The sequence below is a fragment of the Dasypus novemcinctus genome, chromosome 18 (assembly GCF_030445035.2).
Source record: "Dasypus novemcinctus isolate mDasNov1 chromosome 18, mDasNov1.1.hap2, whole genome shotgun sequence".
Taxonomy (NCBI): Eukaryota; Metazoa; Chordata; class Mammalia; order Cingulata; family Dasypodidae; genus Dasypus; species Dasypus novemcinctus.
Window position 1 is genome coordinate 56,009,447 of NC_080690.1, and position 18,529 is coordinate 56,027,975.

At 39.6% G+C, this 18,529-nt stretch overlaps 1 protein-coding gene and 1 long non-coding RNA gene across 4 annotated transcripts in view; one reads left to right on the plus strand and one right to left on the minus strand.

Annotated features, from left to right (window-relative positions):
• Positions 1-11,250, minus strand: part of LOC131274205 (uncharacterized) — a 28,250-nt gene extending 17,000 nt beyond the window's left edge. For both annotated transcript variants that reach the window (XR_009181404.1, XR_009181403.1), the window contains exon 1: positions 11,181-11,250. This is a non-coding gene — a long non-coding RNA (uncharacterized lncRNA). The remainder of the gene's footprint in view (positions 1-11,180) is intronic.
• Positions 11,251-11,604: 354 nt separating this feature from the next.
• The window catches only part of ZNF260 (zinc finger protein 260), a 31,491-nt gene continuing 24,566 nt past the window's right edge, over positions 11,605-18,529 (plus strand). The window contains exons 1-3 of one of the 2 annotated variants that reach the window (XM_012530497.4): positions 11,605-11,871; positions 12,382-12,425; positions 14,495-14,715. The gene's annotated coding sequence lies outside the window, so the exon portion shown is untranslated. Of the gene's footprint in view, positions 12,018-12,381; positions 12,426-14,494; positions 14,716-18,529 lie in introns of both variants that reach the window. The other variant, XM_012530496.4, reaches the window with a different exon arrangement.

The window sequence follows — 18,529 nt, forward strand, 5'->3', positions numbered from 1 at the left end:
ATGGGAGAAAATAACAGAAAATAACAGAGCAGGGGTCCCAGGTAGAGAGGAAGGGGGGTGAAAAGGGGTGAAGAGGGCTGATTTACAAGCTACATTTCCCCATTATAGATTGTAAATCCTCAGGGTTACTTGCGTGGCCACATGGCAGAGGAAAAATGGTGAAAGCAGCACAGAGAGGACAGGGAACAGATGCAGAGGCAGGAGACTATTGCAAAAAAGAGGGCACTCAACCCTAGCAAGTTTGCTTTTAAATTGCTAATTATTCCACCCCTTTGCTAATGGCAGGGGTGGGGGTTCCAGCTGTTTGCTGTTTTGATTGATTACCCCACCCATCAATCCCTTAGTGAGGACCCAATGATAAAGTTTCTAGGGAACATCCAGGCTTTTCCTTGTTCCCAGGAAGAAGCCTTTGTTCTGGGTAGATCCCCGGGGTGGGGTTCCTCCAGCAGTCATCTTGGGGGTTTCTGATGTTCACGTGAACTCTGTCAGGTTCCAGATCCACCTATTAATTCCCTAAAATCCCTATCTTATTAGCCTTCTTCACATATATGCCTAAAAAAATTGAAAACCAAAGTCCAAACAAAACCTTGAATATTAATGTTTATAGCGTATGTTCATAATTGTTAATACATAGAAACAATTGTAATGTACATCAACTGGTGAGTAGACAAATTGTGGTCTATCTACACAACAGAATATTATTTAGCCATATAATGGAATGAAATACTGATGCAATCTACAACATGGATGAGTGTTAAAAACATTATGCTAAGTAAAAGAAACTAGACACTAGAAGACTATATTGTTTAATTTCACTTATACGAAATGTCCAAAATAAAGAAATTGTAAAGACAGTACATTTTTGGTTGATAGGGGCTAGGAGGAGGGGTAAAGGGGAAGTGACTTCTTAATGCGTATGGGCTTCTTTTGGGAGTGATGAAAATGTACTTGATTTATATAGTGGTGATTGTTGCACAACATTGTGAATGTGCTAAAAGCCACTAAATTACAGGAGTGGATGTGACTCAAGCAGTTGAGTGCTTGCTTCCCACATGGGAGGTCCTGGGTTCCAGTCCCAGTGCCTCCTAAAAACAAAACAAATAACAAAGAAACAAAAACAAACAAACAAAAAAACCAACTCAGGAGCCAATGTCACTCAGTGCTTGAGCTTCAGCTTCCCACACATGAGGTCCTGGGTTCAATCCCCAGCCCCAGTGCCTTGAAAAAAAAAGAAAGCCACTGAAGTATATTTTACAATGGTTAAAATGGTGAGTTTTATCTTATAAATTTTATCCAGTTAAAAAAAAAAGAAAATGGAGAAAACCCATGTATTGGGAGTACATATTACATATCATGTACCTGATAAGGGACTTGTATTTAGCATGTATAAAGAACATTTACAACTCAGAAAAGATAAGTAACCCAATTTTAAAGTGGGCAAAGAAATAGACATTTCTCCAAAAAGAATATACAAATGGCCAAAAGCACATAAAAAGTGCTCAACATCATTAATTATTTGGGAAAGCCATATCAAAACCATAAAGAGTTATCATGTACAAGGTGACTATTTCTCAAAGATGATTTTAGAGTTAGAGGGAAATCCATATTGTTATTTCTTGGTGATATTTTTCCGAGGGTAGCTTTCAAGAATAGTGAGCACTTACAGTGAATCAGAAAGTGTTATGTAGTTTAGCATAACATCTCTAAACATGCTAATTCAATAGGTGCCTTGAAAATATCAGACATGGGTCCCTGAATGAGACCAGCATGGTTCATGTCCACACTCACACTCAAAGCCTGATTGAATATTCAGAATAATTGGTCAAGGACACTGATAAAGGCCTTCTTATTCTCAGAATCCCTGGTGAGAAAGTGGCTCTCCAGCAGTTTCAAATTTCTAAAACAGCCTGAGTAGAAAGCATCAAGGTGTTGATGAGAGCAATGGGTGGGAGGCTGTTCATCTCTTTGTAGATAACCTGAGCTGTATATGTCCTGAGCTGTGTTTGTGGGACAGTGAGAAGCTGCCCTTGGTAACCATGGCAATGACTACAGTCCCGGAAAAGCAGTTTAGCAATGCAAACACTATAAACTTAAAATATTCAGGGAAAATGCAAACTAAATGTGCTAAAAGCTTACATGGAATGTATAAAGTCCATGGTAAAGGCTTACCTAGAATGTAAAAATGTTAATTCAAGTTTATTGAACACTGAAACAAAGAACCATTTGGCCCTTCTTCTGTATAAAAAGAACTCAAAAATCTTGTTCAAGGCTTGGATTCTGAATGAGAAGCTCTGAGCCCAGCTGGTCATAAATAAATCTTTTCTCCTTCCCAAAATTATTCCTGAGTCCTGGCCTTTCTATACATAAATAATTGAACGTCTCTCAACTTCTACAACAGTATTACATGGGAACTTGGCAAACTGATGAACACAGTAAGCATATTTCAAGTGAATGCTGATGCAATTACTAGTCAGATCAATGACTAATTGTCAATACGTAGAATAATTCCTAAAGGTGTCAGAGACAAAGGAGCCAAAACCAAAGAGCTGGACTCTTCTGCAAACTGGAGTGCAGCAATCACACTAAAGGCCATTGTATCTATGAGTAAAATATTGCAGAATATGTAAGTTGTGCTGTACAGGGTCAATGCAATCATTGAGAAACCACTGATTCTTCTAAGGTTTTAACATATCTGTGGTCTTAACATAGCCTGTGAATAAATTCAAACTTATTTTATATCCAAATATGCCGAAAAAGCCAATTAAGAAGTATAAACTCTATAGGTTTTGGATTTTTAGGGAGGATGCAAGCCAAATGTGTCAAGCTTACCTGGAATGTAGGGGATATGTGTTAACTTAAACTTACCTGGAATGTGGGGGGATATGTGTTAAATCAAGCTTACCTGGTGATCTAATACTCAGATAAAACACTCGAAGAAACTAACAAAAAGTCCTTTTGCATACAAGCACCATTTGACTTCCCCACTCTTATATCCTCTGTATAAAAGGGACCCAAAAATTCTATTCAGGGCTCAGTTTTTGTCAGGACAAGTGTCTGCCAAGTCTGGCCAGTCAAAATAAATCATCTTCTTTCTCAATTCTCACACACAGACTTCTCTCTGCTACTACAGTCTCCCTCATATTATGAAAGTCTGCCCTATGTAGAATTTGAGATTGCAAAATGCAAAATCATGGCTCACAGAACTCACAAACTGTATTCGTAAAAAATAAAACTGCAGGAAGCAGATGTGGCTCAAGCAGTTGGGTGCCCACCTACCACATGGGAGGGCCCCAGTTCAGTTCCCAGTGCCTCCTAAAGAAGACAAGTGAGACAGCAAGCTGATGTATTGAGCTGGTGCAGTGAGCTGATGCAACAAGATGATTCAGTGAGGAGACACAACAAGGAAATACAATGAGAGATAGCAAGCAGGAAGCAGATGTGGCTCAAGCAATTGGGTGCCTCCCTCCCACATGGGAAGTCCCAAGTTTGGTTCCCTGTGCCTCCTAAAAGGAAGACGAGCAGACAGAGAGAGCACACAATGAACAGACATAGAGAGCAGAGAGCACAAAAACAACAGGGGAGGGGGAAGAAATAAATAAGTAAAATAAATCTTTAAAAAATAAACTGCACCGACAACAACAAAAGAAAACCCATAGAGATAACACTTCACACCTACCAGGATGACTATAATAAAAAAGACAGATAATATTGACAAGGGTGTGGAAAAATGGAAACGTCTATACATTGCCAGTCAGAATATAAAATGGTCCAGCCACTTTGTAAAACAGTCTGGCAGTTACTCAAAAAGTTAAATAGAGTTGAAGCAGGTTAGTATAGGGAATGAGGGAAGGCAGCTGGTCAGAATAAAGCTGTAACAGCTGGACCCCCTGGTCAGAACATAGCCACAAGATCCCCCCCAGAAACTCCCTGAGGGGAGAAGCTACTAGAGAACAAAGCCATAACTGTTACAGTCAAAAAGCTCACCAAGACCCTGGTCATCAGGTCCTGTTTAAAACTCCCAAATTCAAAAGAAGTCCCGAGCGAAGCAGATTTGGCTCAATGGATAGAGCGTCCGCCTACCATATGGGAGGTCCAGGATTCAAACCCAGGGCATCCTGATCCAGGTGATCAAATGGCCCACACACAGTGCTGATGCACGCAAGGAGTGCTGTGCCACGCAGGGGTGTCCCCCGCAAAGGGGAGCCCCATGCGCGAGGAGTGCACCCCGTAAGGAGAGCCATCCAGCACGAAAAAAGTTCAATCTACCCAGGAGTGGTCATGGAATATTGTCTCAGTGGGTGGAGACTCACACAATAACCAAAAGAATATTGAATTCCCATCCTGGGGAGTCCTGCTACATTCTCTAATAGAATGGCAAGAATTCCCCTAGTACAAGAGCAGTGCCTAGTGAAGGAAGACAGATCATTACACCAGGACCTTGATATTGATGATTGTACTTACGAAATGAAATTTTCTTGTGAAATTGAAACTTAGCCAAGTATATATATTGCCTAAGAGTTACCTCCTGAAAGTCTCCTTGTTGCACAAATGTGATGTCTCTCTAACCCAAATTCAGCATATGAATGTACTACCTTCACCCTGGTGTGGGACATTACTCCCAGGCATAAGGCTCTCTGGCACCAAGTGATTATTACCAAGCACCAACTTGCAATGCATCTGGAAAAAGTCCTTGACCAAAAGGGGGAAACATTAAATACAAATGAGTTTTTTATGGCAAGAGGCTTCAGAGTGAGTTGGGTGGTCATTCCAGAGGTAACACTTATGCACATCTTAGCAGGACCTCATTTACTACCACAGTAAATATTGCCTCAAATTGTGGGACTCCTGGGGGCTCTAGATACATCAGACACTATAAGCAGGGCAGACAAGCAAAGGAATTCAGCACCTTGTTAGTGGGCCTTACTTTGGAATTTATGTTCCCTGGTGTAGCAGAGTTAGACACATTTATAATTTGCCTACACATGGCTTTTTTGCCCCTTCTATTTGAACCTAAAATTAGCACTATAATTGTCACAGAGACTTAAATCTTTGGCCCGTTCATGTGCTAGTTTACCCTGAATCTCAGCAGTTGCCAAGACCTACTCTCCAGTTCATTGGACTCAGCCAGGACAAGAAGATGATGATGGACAAAGCCCATCACAAGAAACAGAGTGTCTGCAACTGCAAGCAAGATAGTTCCATGCTTCTGCCCCATGAGATCTAAGGTCCTTCTCACCTAGAAACAGTGGGCATCACCATACAAAATCCTCAAGATTGAGGAATGAACAAACTTACAGGGAGAAAGCAACCATGGACTTAAGAAGACTTAAATTATTCTAGCAATGGAAGAACTTGTATCATTTATATAAAGGCAGTGGCCCCCAGAGATTCTGAATGGAGGGAGAGGGAAGAATAGGTTTAACATGGGGTAGTTTGGGGATTTGGGAATTGTCCTGCATGGCACAGCAATGGCAGATACAGGTTATTATACATTTTGTCAAAACTTTAAAAATTGTACAGTGCAAAGTGTAATCTATAATATAAATGATAGTCCATGGTTAGTAGCAATGCTTCAATATGTGTTCAATTGTAACAAATGTACCACACATTGACAGATTGAGAGGTGAAGAATTTTCTTTGTCTATTTTTTTATTATTGTTTTGAAATAATGAAAATGCTCTAATAATGATTGAAGAAATGACCGCACAAATATGGGATTGTACCAAATACCATTGATTATACACTCTGGATGAATTATATGCTTTATTAATATCTATCGATAAAATTGATTTGTTTAAAAAAACAAAACAGCATGATTCTGGCACAAGGACAGACATATAGACCAATGGAATAAAACTGAGAGTTCAGAAGTAGACCCTCATATCTGTGGCCAATTGATTTTTGAAACATTTTATTGAAGTATATCATTCATATATGAAAATACATAAACAATAAGTGTATAGTAAAAGTTGTAAACCTATAAAACAAACATGCATAACACTTTACAGAGGTCCCATACATTACCCCACCACCAACACCTTGCATTGTTGTGAAACATTTGAAAGAATTTCATCAAAATATTACTAACAACAGTCCATATCTTACATTCATTATATTTCCCCCCAACTCAGCCTATTATTTTAAAATATATTTTCATTACAGAAGTTATGAACTTACAATCATCCACATGTGTAGAATTCCCATACAATACCACTTCATCTACACACCACACCGTGGTGAAACATTTGTTACAAATTATATCATCTATTACCACCAACCATGGTCATAGCACATGTTTGGCACACTTTTTCTAAACCCTCCATTATCAATGCAGTACCTCTTTGGCATTGATGCAAGAATAGTATAGTATTGCTGTTAAGCACGGTCCATAGGTCACACTAGTTTTATTTTTCTCATGCTTCTCCACAGTCCTACCACCCTGCAATAGTGACGTACATCTGCTGTAGCTCACAGAAGGAAACTCTTGCATCTGTACCATCAACCACAACTCTCATTCACCTCTGGGTTTACTGTATTATTCAGTCCCTATTCTCTAGCATTCTTTCAATTGACATTTACATCCCTAGACTACCCTTTTCAGCCAATTTCCATTTATAAACGGGCTGCTACTCACCATATGTTATCATCAACTCTATCCATTTCCACACTTTTACAGTCAAGTTAATTAAACCTTCTACATAAATTAAGCATCAGGAGTCCTTCTCAGCCCTTCTCTTATCTCCTAAGAACCTATACTCTAGGTTTTAATTCTTTGCATTTATTTTTTGTATATTTAGTTCATATTAATTAGACTATGCAATATTTATCCTTTTGTGTCTAGCTTACTTCACTTAGTAGTCTATTATATGTGTCTCAATTTTATTTCTTCTTACTGCAGCATGGTATTCCATTATATGTAAATCCCATATTTTGTTTATCCATTCATTGATTGATGGGCACTTGGGTTGTTTCCATCTTTTGGCAATTGTGAATAATACCACTATGAACAACAATGTGCAGATATCTGTTTGTGTCACAGTATTCAGTTCTTCTGGATATATTCCTAGTAAAGGAAATGCTGGATCATAATGCAGTTCTATGTTTAGCTTCCTGTAGCACTTTGATATAGTTATGAATTCCAAAAATAGATCTTGGATTATGTTTGTAAACTGGTCTGTACCTTGGGCATAATTAAATTATAATTAGGGCTTTGATTGGGCCATGTCAGTAGGGTGTTAGTCCCCACCCACCAAGGGGTGGGACTCAGACAAAAGACCTGGCAAAGGATAGAGTTGGAAGGTTTTTAATGTTGGAGTTTTGATGTTGGAGTTTGATTCTGAAGTCTTAAGCTGGAGCCCCGGTAAGTAAGCACACAGAAGAAAGAGAAGCAAGCCCCAGGAAGAGAGGAACCCTGAGCCTGGAGAGAAGCAAGACCTGGGAAGAGAGGAATCCAGGAAGCCTGAACCCTGGCAGCCATCTTGCTCTAACATGTGGAAATAGATTTTGTGAGGGAAGTAACCTATGCTTTATGGCCTGGTATCTGTAAGCTCTTACCCCAAATAAATACCCTTTATAAAAGCCAACAGATTTCTGTATTTTGCATCAGTACTCCTTTGGCTGACTGATACACTGCCAAACTGTCTTCCACAGAGGCTACACCATTTTACAATCCTACCAACAGTGAAGGAGTGTTTTTATTTCTCTACATCCTATCCAGCATTTATTGTTTTGTTTTTTTAATAATAGGCCAATTGACTTTTGACAAGAGTGCCAAGTTCATTCCATTGGAAAATAATCTCTTCAATAAATGGTGCTTCAAAAACTAGATATCCATATGCAAAAGAATGAACAGAGACCCGTTTTTCATACCATATACAAAAATTAACTCAAAATGGATCAGAACTAAATATAAGCCAGGACCCTTAAACTATTAGAAGAAAATGTAGTGAAGCATTTTCAAGATCTTGTGGCAGGCAATGGTTTCTTAGACTTTACACCAAAAGCATAAGAAATAAAAGGAAAAATAGATATGGGACCTCACCAAAATTAAAACTTTTGTGCATCAAGGGACTTCATCATGAAAGTAAAGAGATAATCAACAGAAAGAGACAAGATACTTGGAAACTAAATGTCTGATAAGAATATCCAGAATTCATTTGAAAAAAACAAACCACCAAAACCCTGCAACCTAACAAGAAAAAGACAAATACCCAATTAGAAAATGGGCAAAAGACTTGAATATTCAACATTTCTCCAAAGAATGTATATAAATGCCCAAAAGGCACATGAAAAGATGCTCAGCATCATTAGACATTAGGGAAAAACAGATCAAAACTACCAGATACCATTTCACAATCACTAGAATGGCTACTACTTAAAAAATGAAAAGTAAGTGTTGGAAAAGATGTGAAGAAATAGAACACTCATTCATTGTTGGTGGGAATGAAAATGGTGTAGCTGCTGTGGAAAACTTCTGGTGGTTCCTCAGAAAATTAAGAATAGAATTACCATATGACCCTGAAATCTCACTTCTAGGTATATACCCCAAAGAACTAAACTCTGGGTCTAAAATACATATTTGCATACTGATGTTCCTAGCAGCATTATTCACAATTCCCAAAAGATGCCAAACATCCATCAGCAGATATGTTGGACAGAAGGAGCAATACCTAAAAAGATGTTAACCCATTCCAATATGGGTATCAAGAGGTGCCAGCAAAAGCATATTCACAGTCTCTGATAGAAAGGGGTTTTACTCACACAGAGAAGACACAGAGCAAGACCACCTTTACTAGTGGGCCTTGGTTCCCCATAGCCAGCAAGGCACAATTTGTGGCCAATACTGGGAGTTGTTTTATACCCGGTAATCCTCTATTGTATCTGTGTGCCGCAATAGTGGAGGAACCTCACTTCCTCCCTGCCAGGGACAGATACACCACTGGGGAGTGAGCCAAATGTCATAAAACATGCCGACCAGAGTCATACTGTCTCCAGTGAATATTTATATATTCAGGACCATAGAGGAAGGAATGCATGAGCAGTCCCTTTATCTACTAAGAATTGTGTTTTATCCTGCCAGACCGACACATCTGGTCTGGAGCACAGGATATATTTGTGGGTCCAAGGGAAAGGCGGCAAGTTACACTAGAACAGCCCCCTACCATAGAATGAATAAGGAAAATATGGTGTATACATACAATGTAATATTATGCAACCGTGAAAAGGAATGAAGTTCTGATACATGCAACCAGATCATGTTGAGTGAAATCATGTTGAGTGAAATATACCAGGCACAAAAGCACAAATACTGTATGATCTCACTGATTTGAAATAATTAGAATAAGTAAATTCATAAAATTAAAAACCAGAATATAGGTTACCACAGGCTTGGGAATTAATTCTTAATTGATACAGAATTTGTATGGGGTAAGGGAAAAGTTTTGGTAATGCATGATGGTATTGGTAGCACAACATTGTGAATGTAATTACCACCACTGAATTACAGATCTCAATGTGGTAAAAGGGGACATTTTAGTTGTACAGATACTACTAAAATAAACAATGAAGAAAAAAGGGCATTATTGGGATATAAGAAAAAATTGGAATATAGAATGTAAGCTTCACATTGCACTTGATAACTGCACTTAAGGTGATTACATAAGTGAATATCCATGAAAATATTGTTTTCAAGGACTATGATATATGCCCTCTGCTGCCAAATATTCAGAAGATAAATGACAGATAGCTAGCTAGCTAGCTAGATATATAGACAGATGATAGAGTGATAAGGCAAAGGTGGCAAAATGTTCAAATTGGTGGGTTTGGGTATCTGAGAGGTGGGGCACATTAGAGTTCTCTGTATGGGGTTCGTATTATTTTTGCAATTGTCCTGAAGTTTGAAATTATTTTAAAATAAAAAGTTTTTAAAAAAGAGAACTATCTGGGAATCCCAATCTAACAACATTTACTTACATCTATAGGGGAAACTAGAACATGTAGAGTTTTGTTCCCCCTGTCATTTTTCTTTATTTAAGCTGGGCACAAAATCAGAATTCTAAGAGCAATAAAGGGAAAGCCTCCTGACCTATGTGATGAGCTGGCCCACAGGCAGTGCTGATGTGCATAAGGAGAGCCGCTCAGCCGAAAAAAGTGCAGCAAGATGACGCAACAAAACAAGACACAGCTTCCCAGTGCCGCTGACAAGAATATAAGCAGCCATAGAGCACACAGCCAATGGACACAGAGCAGACAACTGGGGGGGGGGAGGGGGGGGGGCGTGGAAGGAGAGAGAAATAAAAAATAAATCTTTAAAAAAAAAAAAGAGCAATAGAGGGAATGGATATGAGTTAGTCACACATGTGACCAAAGATTAATAGTATGTAATATTAAAAATATTACCAAAGAAATTTTCGATTATATGGGAAATTACAATATTATTTTAATGAAAATATAGGGTATATATGTATGCACCTATTTGTGTGTATATACGTGCACATACATATTTATATACCCATATATCAAACTATTTAGCTCACAAGACATACAGAAACATTTGCCACATTAATAAGAAAATATTAGGCCGTGCAAGGAAGATATTTTCAAAAGAAATAGTATGTTCCAAGTTATCTGATGGATTCTTTTAGGCAAAGAGTTTGACAGAAAGAAAGAAAAAGTACTGGAAAAATTAAGTATTTCAGGAACAAAACAAAACACCCTAAACATGGCTTTTAGGATAAAGATGGGGAAGAAGACACAAAACCTTTCTTGGGATCCAGCTGACAAGGTAGGAGCTCTCCCCTGCCTCCTTACCTCCTCCCCTACAACACATACACATACACACATACACGAGGGAGGTCAGAGGAGGGTGGGCTTCCAGCTCAATCACAGAGTCATAGAGAAGAGCCAGGGTCTTTGCTATCTGGGGCAGAGCTGTCCTGTGCTCCTGGGGCAAGTGCTGAAGCCACAGTCTCAATCGCACAAGGCTGCACAAGGCCAGAATCACATTCCCACAGTGACAAAGCCACGCAGTCACAGGCTCCCCGAAACCACACCCACAGTGTTGCACACAGTCACAATCCCCAGGGGGACACAGAGTCACAGCCGCAGTCACAAAGCTCCCTGTACCTGCACAAAAGACGGTACGCACGGTCACATAGTCACAATCACATACAATCACATACCTACCACCCGGGCACCCGCAACAGTCTCTGGTAATCCACACCGCACACAAAGAGGTACACACACTAACACAAGCACAACCATACGCCCACCACAGGAACTCAGCCACAATCGGCCAGTCAAAAGCGTCACAGTCACAATCACGCACACGCTTACATCATTGGGACACTGTCACATATCACGGACAATTTCACAGCTGCCCCTCCTCAGACCTCTCCGACCGACCAGACTTAATATTCAGTCTCCGTCCCCTCTCCTACTTCCTCCAGATAGCGTCAGTCTGTACTGACCGCGCCAAAGCTAATAAAGACTAGCGCACAGACCAGCAGAGCTCCCAAAAGAGCCGCAAGCCTGGGCGGAGATGGGGTGGGGGGGAGGAACGGCGGACGCTGCGCCCCCTGGGAAATGTAGTTCAGAGCCCTCCCCGGGAGGGACAAGATGGCGCCGTGCCTGGGCGTGGCCAAAGAGATTGCCTTTTAGCGCCAAACCTCGTCGGGGAGTCTTCCTGGGGTCGGCAATTGCCTACCACCGCCGCTCCCAAGGGGATGAAGTGTCTTCTCCTGAGGCTCTGCCTACTTAAACCCCTCCCTCAAGCAGAAGTTCTTACAAGCTATGGCCGAGGAAAGAAATTTCACACGAAAAGCGGATGTGAGCCACTTAACGTGCTAGGACGCGTAGTCCACAGCCATAAATGTGAGTAGGTTCGGTCCTGAGCGGCGGCCCAGCGGAGCCCCGGAGGCCTCTGGGAGTGCCAGCCACTTGGGGGGTGGGGTGCAGGTCCGCCCAAAGGGTGCGCAGGCGCAATCTCTCTGGCTCGCCATCGTCGTCTTTGTCTGCTGGTGAGTTTGATAACCGCTCCCTGCGTGGTGAGCCATGGTGTGTGTCTTGGGCTCTGGGTCCTGAACCAACTAGGGAGGCCGAAGGGAAGGATTCCCTGAGCCTGCGACGCGGCTGAGGCGGCAGAAGGGGAGCAATCGCCTCCTGAGACTTGACGATGTTTAGAGCTTGGGGGGGATGGGGGGAGGGGTGAAGGAGGAAACTGGCGGGTTCGCGGGTGGGTGACCGTTGGTGTGACGGAGTGTTTGGCGGTGTAGAATGAGTGTGCAACTGTGTGGTTGCAAATTTTGTGTGGCTGGTTGGATGGGATTGTGAGTTTTGTGAGGTAGTAATCTCTCAAAGTAACCTCACTTTTCTCATCTCTAGAACTGATAAGGAGTACCTTTCTGGAGCACCCGTTTTTCTGGAAGGTAAGAAAATAAAGTAATTCATTGAGCTGATAAATAATTTAGGAGGTGATTTTTATATAAACGCATGCTCCTTATGGGATGAAAAAACAATTATTTTTTTAATAGGAAAGATTTCCGAAAAACGTGTTGGGGGTAGGGTGTCTAAACTTCCTGTGGGTATTTTTCCTTAAGTCTTCGGAGAAACTTTGGTGGGGCTGCTTTGAGAAACTCTAAAGAATATCTTTAAGAGGTAGTGTTCACTAATGCAGGCAGCACAGAATTGGGACATTATTTGTCCTGAATTTTAGGTCTGTAGAGAAAGCTTTGGCTCAGAGAGGTTAAGAAGCTAGTTTTTAAGACTCTCAGGTTTGTTGGTGAGCATGACAGTCTGACTCCTAATTTAACCAGGTTTTCCCCAGACCAAGTGGCCTTTGGAAATGTAGTGAAAGATGTTTTCTTTTATCTACTTAGCTGTCCAAGTATTTTTTCATATTTTTGATATTTTTGACATAGTTTTCATTAAAATGTAAAAGTAAGGTACCAGGGTACACAATCTATATACGGAAATAATAACTTTGCTCTATACAAAAAATAAGTTAAAAGTTACCATGAAGAGGGGACTTTATTTACAAATAAGTTAAAACAACTAGGGATAAACAAGAAATATATAAAACCTATATGAAGATTATTTTAAAATGCAGTTGAAGGACCCCCCAGGACTTGAAGAAATGGAAATACGTATTATATCTTAGATGATACAAAATACAAAATGTTTGCAAGATACTTTGTTACATGAATAAAGGTAGGTGCAGAATGTTTGATGTGGTACAGTACTTTTTGAGTAGGGGGTGAGAATGTGTATCTGTAGCTGAATGAAGAAACTTGTAGTATACACAGAAAATAATATAAATGATTGAGTGGGGAAGGAATATGCAGGGGCAAGAAACACATTTTTTTTCACCCTGTACTCCTTGCCTATTTTGTACATTTTCATTATTAATTGGAATGAAAAAATTAGATTTCTCTGTTCACTCCAATCCTTTTCACAACTTTAGCACTTCCTCATTCTCGAAATGTTTCCTTGACTTCCGTGATACTATAATTTTTCTAATTCTGGTCACACCCAACAAACAAAAAGTCCCCCAAGACTCCATTAGTGATTTATGTTTTTGCTTGTCCCTAATTTTGGGTGGTCCCAAGTTTCTGACCTTGATCATCTTCTCTTCAACCTCTAAATATGCTATGAGTAACAGCGTTCCACTGCTATGACGTCAGCTAAGAGATGACCAACAAATACTCGTAATATTTGAGGCTTGTCCTGAGTTCCTAATCCAGACATCCAACTGCCTAATGAACAGCTCCAACTGGAGTTTGCACAGGAGCTTGAAACTTCATGTCCCATGTTATACTGATATCTCCCTTCTTGGATCTGCTCCATCTAATCCCCTTCTGTATTACCTGTCCAGGCAGGTTCTTACCTCTGAGTAAAGGAAGAGCTTTTGAGTAAGTTTGATTCATTTCTCATACCCTATTACAAAGTGGAGACCTAAGGTCTCTTCATCACACATAATAAATGATAAGCATATGTTTACTGAATCAATGAGAGAGCATATAATTATAGAACGTTTATAATATTTTCATTTCTCCTAAGCAAAATATCAGGTCTCCGAATTTTTTAGGAGCTCTGACCCATGAATACTATCAAAATAACTTCCTATACATTTTTTTTCATGTCACTCAAGATTTTGAACTTCACGTGTTTGAGAAGTTGTGGAGTTATTGGGAAAAATGATACTCAAAATTGTGATTATTGAATCAGGACCAAGGAAGTAAAACCCACTCAAAACTGTACAGGTTGTGATACTGGAGAACTCTGGTAAACCGGTCTTGTAGTTTCTCTGTATAACCTAAATTCTGAAAATAAGGTACCCTCTGTTTCCCCTTCCTGAAATGTATGGGCCTTTTTATGGCCTAATGTGTTTGGCCTGAGATGCAAAGTACAAATACTCTTTTTTCAGTGTGCTTATGCATGTGTGTGCTCCAGTTTCTAAGGCAAACGGTTTTTATTACTTTGGTTTCTTTTTTCACAGGCCAGTTTCCTTGTGCAGATTTTATCCTTCCTTATCTTTCAAAAACCCTGAGGATCCTTAGAGTTCAACCTGGATTCTGGGATGCTGCTTTGACCTCAACAGAACATCTAAATTCTGTGTCACTTTTCTGTATACTTTCTGTGTATAAGTTTAAAGTCACCAGTTCCAAGAAGAGCAATGGATGATTGAAGAAGAAGTGTTAAGGACTACTCTCTAGCCAGGTGAGAACCAGGCAGGAATGAATAGGATAAAGGCTTATTATGGTAATTCAGTGGGGGTTTGTAATCTCTGAAATTTGTTTAGAGATTTTATCAGCCCTTGTCTTTTGTAATAACAGTAGCTGGGAATTCTTTATATACTTAAATGGCATTTCCTGATTTTCTTCCTGTATCTGTGTTATTCTTTTCTCAGAATCTAGAGGACTGGTTGTTCCTCTAATCTCTATCCTGGACCCCAGCCTCCCTCATTTGCACTTTCAGTTTTATCATTTTTACAACCTTAGTTCACTAGCTTATTTGGTCTTTTGCTTCCTCCTGTATGTTTGGACTCATTTCCTTAAGCATTCAGTCCTTCATAAATCTGCAGTCTTTCAAAATCTCTAATACTTAGGTTCTTATTTTTTCTAGTATATTTTTTATGTTCTCTCCTTCCATTGTTTTATCCCTCAGTGTTGAATTTTATCCCCTTAGTCTCTTTTCTTATAGTCTTCTTATGTCAGGCCATTATAACTCAACATTCCTGTACCCCTGCCTTTTAATAATATTCTAGGACTTAGAAATTACTCCTGCCTTAATAATTCACCTCCTTTTTACCTGTAGAAGGAAATAATACTATTCTTAAAATATAATACATAGTATTGACAAAAAATTAAAACATTAAGATATGTCTTGCTCTCACTTTTTTTTTTAATGATTTATTTTTATTTATTTCTCCCCCACCCTCATTGTTTGTGCTTGTTGTCTGCTCTCTGTGTCTGTTCATTGTCAACTCTTCCTTTTAGGAGGTACCAAGAACTGAACCTGGGACCTCCCATGTGGGAGGGAGGCACCCAGTGGCTTGAGCCACTTCCATTCCTCCTTGTTGTGTCTCATTGTGTTTCCTCCTGGTGTTTCTTCGTTGTGTCACCTTGTGTCAGCTCGTTGCACCAGGCTGTCTTTTTTTTGGAAGCACCAGGAACTGAACCTGGGACCTCCCCTGTGCGAGGCGGGCACCCAAATGCTTGAGCCACATCCACTTCCCTCTCTCTCTTGGTCCTCAGTTCTCCATTTCTTTTCAGCCAAAGCAGCCACTATCAGTGGCTTATGTGTGCCTCCAAATATTTTTATAAATATATAAGGAGGTGTTTAGGCAGCATAATGACATTATTTGACTGAGACAACATTGTTGCAACTGCTGTTTTAAGAATAGTTATATAAAGAGGCAAAGGCAAAATCAGGAAGACCAGTGAGGAGGCAGTTAAATAATCCAGGCAAGGCAAGATGTGGCTTAGACATTGATGCACTCACACATACCTGTGTGTTCCACCTATTTATTAGGTAGTCCCCATGAGTGTCATGAGAAATATTCAAATTCTGTGCATGTTTTAAAGTTAAAGCCAACAGGATATGAAAGTATAATGGCTACATGATCTGAGAGAAAGAAAAGTATCAAGGCATGAGAAACATGGAGAATGAGGTTGTTAGAGATAAAAAGAATTTGGGAGGAGTTGGTTTGTAACAGCAAGAATTTGTTTTGGTGCAGGTTAAATTAGATTCCTCTTAGATGTCAAAGTGGAAATGTTGAGTACACAGATAAATGAATCAGTTGTTGAGAGAGATCTAGGCTGTTGATTGATACTTGTTAATTGTTAGATACATGGTATGTATATAAAACAATGAGACACGGCTAAGAAATGGATTAATCATGGTAAAGATAAATGTTTAAAATACATCTCAAAATGTACTGGTTTAAGGAATGTAGGAGTTAATTTCTTGCTTACATAACAGTTCTGTTGCGTGTGGTCCAGATTTGCAAGGTACCTCTCTCTGGTTCTTCTGTTTAAGTAGCCAGGATCTTCCAGGCTGTCTCTTTATCATCTAGTTGTGGTTGGAGATTGGTCAGCAATGCATCCTGGTTCTCACCAGGCTGAAGAGAGGAGGGATTCAACAAACTTTTTCTGAAAAGTGCCAGATGGTAAATATTTTAGGTCTTTTGGGCCATGGGATATCTCTTGCATCTACTCATCTAGTTTGAAAGCAGCCATAGAAAATCAGAAAATGAAATGAAAAATAAAAACAAACCAAAAAAAGCAAATGGAACCAACTGTGTTCCAATAAAACTATTTACAGAAGGAGGTAGAGTTTAGTTTTCCCTGCTCTTACAGGCCACCATTTACACAATACAATTGAGTTTGCTTGACTTAGAGCAGTTTGATATATATTTTGAAAATATTTTTTAAACCACAAGATATAATCACTGTCAAAAAGACCATTTTTATATTATATTCAGATGATGATGTCTGAACTCTCCAGTTCTGTTTTACAGTATGAAAAATTCAATTCTGATAAGTATGTGTGAAGGATGTTGATGTAATCCCTATAAAAATACAAGAAGCATTAGTTAACAAGGAGATGGAATATTTTTGATAATTTTTATCTTGTTGGGAATATAATCGTTTAAGTCCCAATCTGTTGTGCATCATAGTTTTGCAAGTTTAATGATTTTTATGAATTAACTGGAAAATTTAAAATAAATAGTATTACTGTTATCCGATTATTTATATTAATTCACATGTTAAAACATGCATTGGGTTTGGAGTGATGAAATGATTTGTTTCTATTTTTTTCTGTTTGTTTTTTTCTGTTAAGTCTTTTCTGGTCACAGTTTTCACAGGTTGTATTTGCCAAGTTTTAAAATTTATTTGCTTAATGTTGAACAAAATGATTTCTGCAGTCATTTCCTATGGTATTTCCAAATAATCATTTTGTATTTTGGTATTATTGTTTTCTGCTTTAAAAAATTTTCCCTAAGAATCAGATCATGGGTTAATATTATTATTTTTTTAGGAGGTACTGGGGATTAGACCTAGGACCACAAACATGGAAGCAGGTGCTCAACCACTGAGGTACATCTGCTCCCCAATGAGAGTTGGGTTTCTCATATGTTTGTTCGTGGGGTTTTTTTTTTAAGGAGGTACCAGGGTTCGAAGCTGGGACCTCGTACGTGGGAAGCAGGTGCCCAACCACTCAAGCTATATCTGTGCCCTTTTTTTCTGTTTATTTTTTAACTTTTGGAGACACATACATCACACAAAATGTTACATTTAAAAATATAACAAGTTCCCATATACCCCACTCCCCACACCCCCCACATCGACAACTTCTTTCATCAATGTGGTGCATTCATTGCATTTGATGAGTACATTTTGGAGCATTGCTACACAGCATGGATTATAGTTTACGTTATAGTTTACACTCTCTCCCAGTCCATTCAGTGTGTTATGGCAGGATATATAATGTCCTGCGTCTGTCCCTGCAATATCATTGAGGACAACTTCAAAGTACCGAAAATGCCCCCATATCACACCTCTTTTTCCCTCTCCCTGCCTTCAGCATCTCTCCCATGGCGACTGTCTCCATATCAATGATATAATTTTTTCCATTGCTAGAGTCAAAATAATTCCATAGTAGAATATTAAAAAGTCCACTCTAATCCATATTTTATTCCTCCATCCTGAGGACCCTGGGATGGCGATGTCCACTCCACCTCTAAATTGAGAGGGGGCTTAGAGCCCACATCACTGATGGATGGGATTCTCCCACTTGCAGTTGTAGACTCTCTCAGTTACTTGGTGTGGTGGTTGATCATCCTCACCACCTTTTAGCTGACCTGGGTAAGTCCAATGAACTGGAGAGTAGGTGTTGCAACTCTGCTGCGGCTCAGGGCCCACCCGGCACATGGACAGTCCAGAGATTAAAGTCTCTTGGGAAACCAACAACCCCAGCACCAACCACAGTTTCAGTAAAAGTGACAGAAGAGGCATGTGTAGAAAGGTCA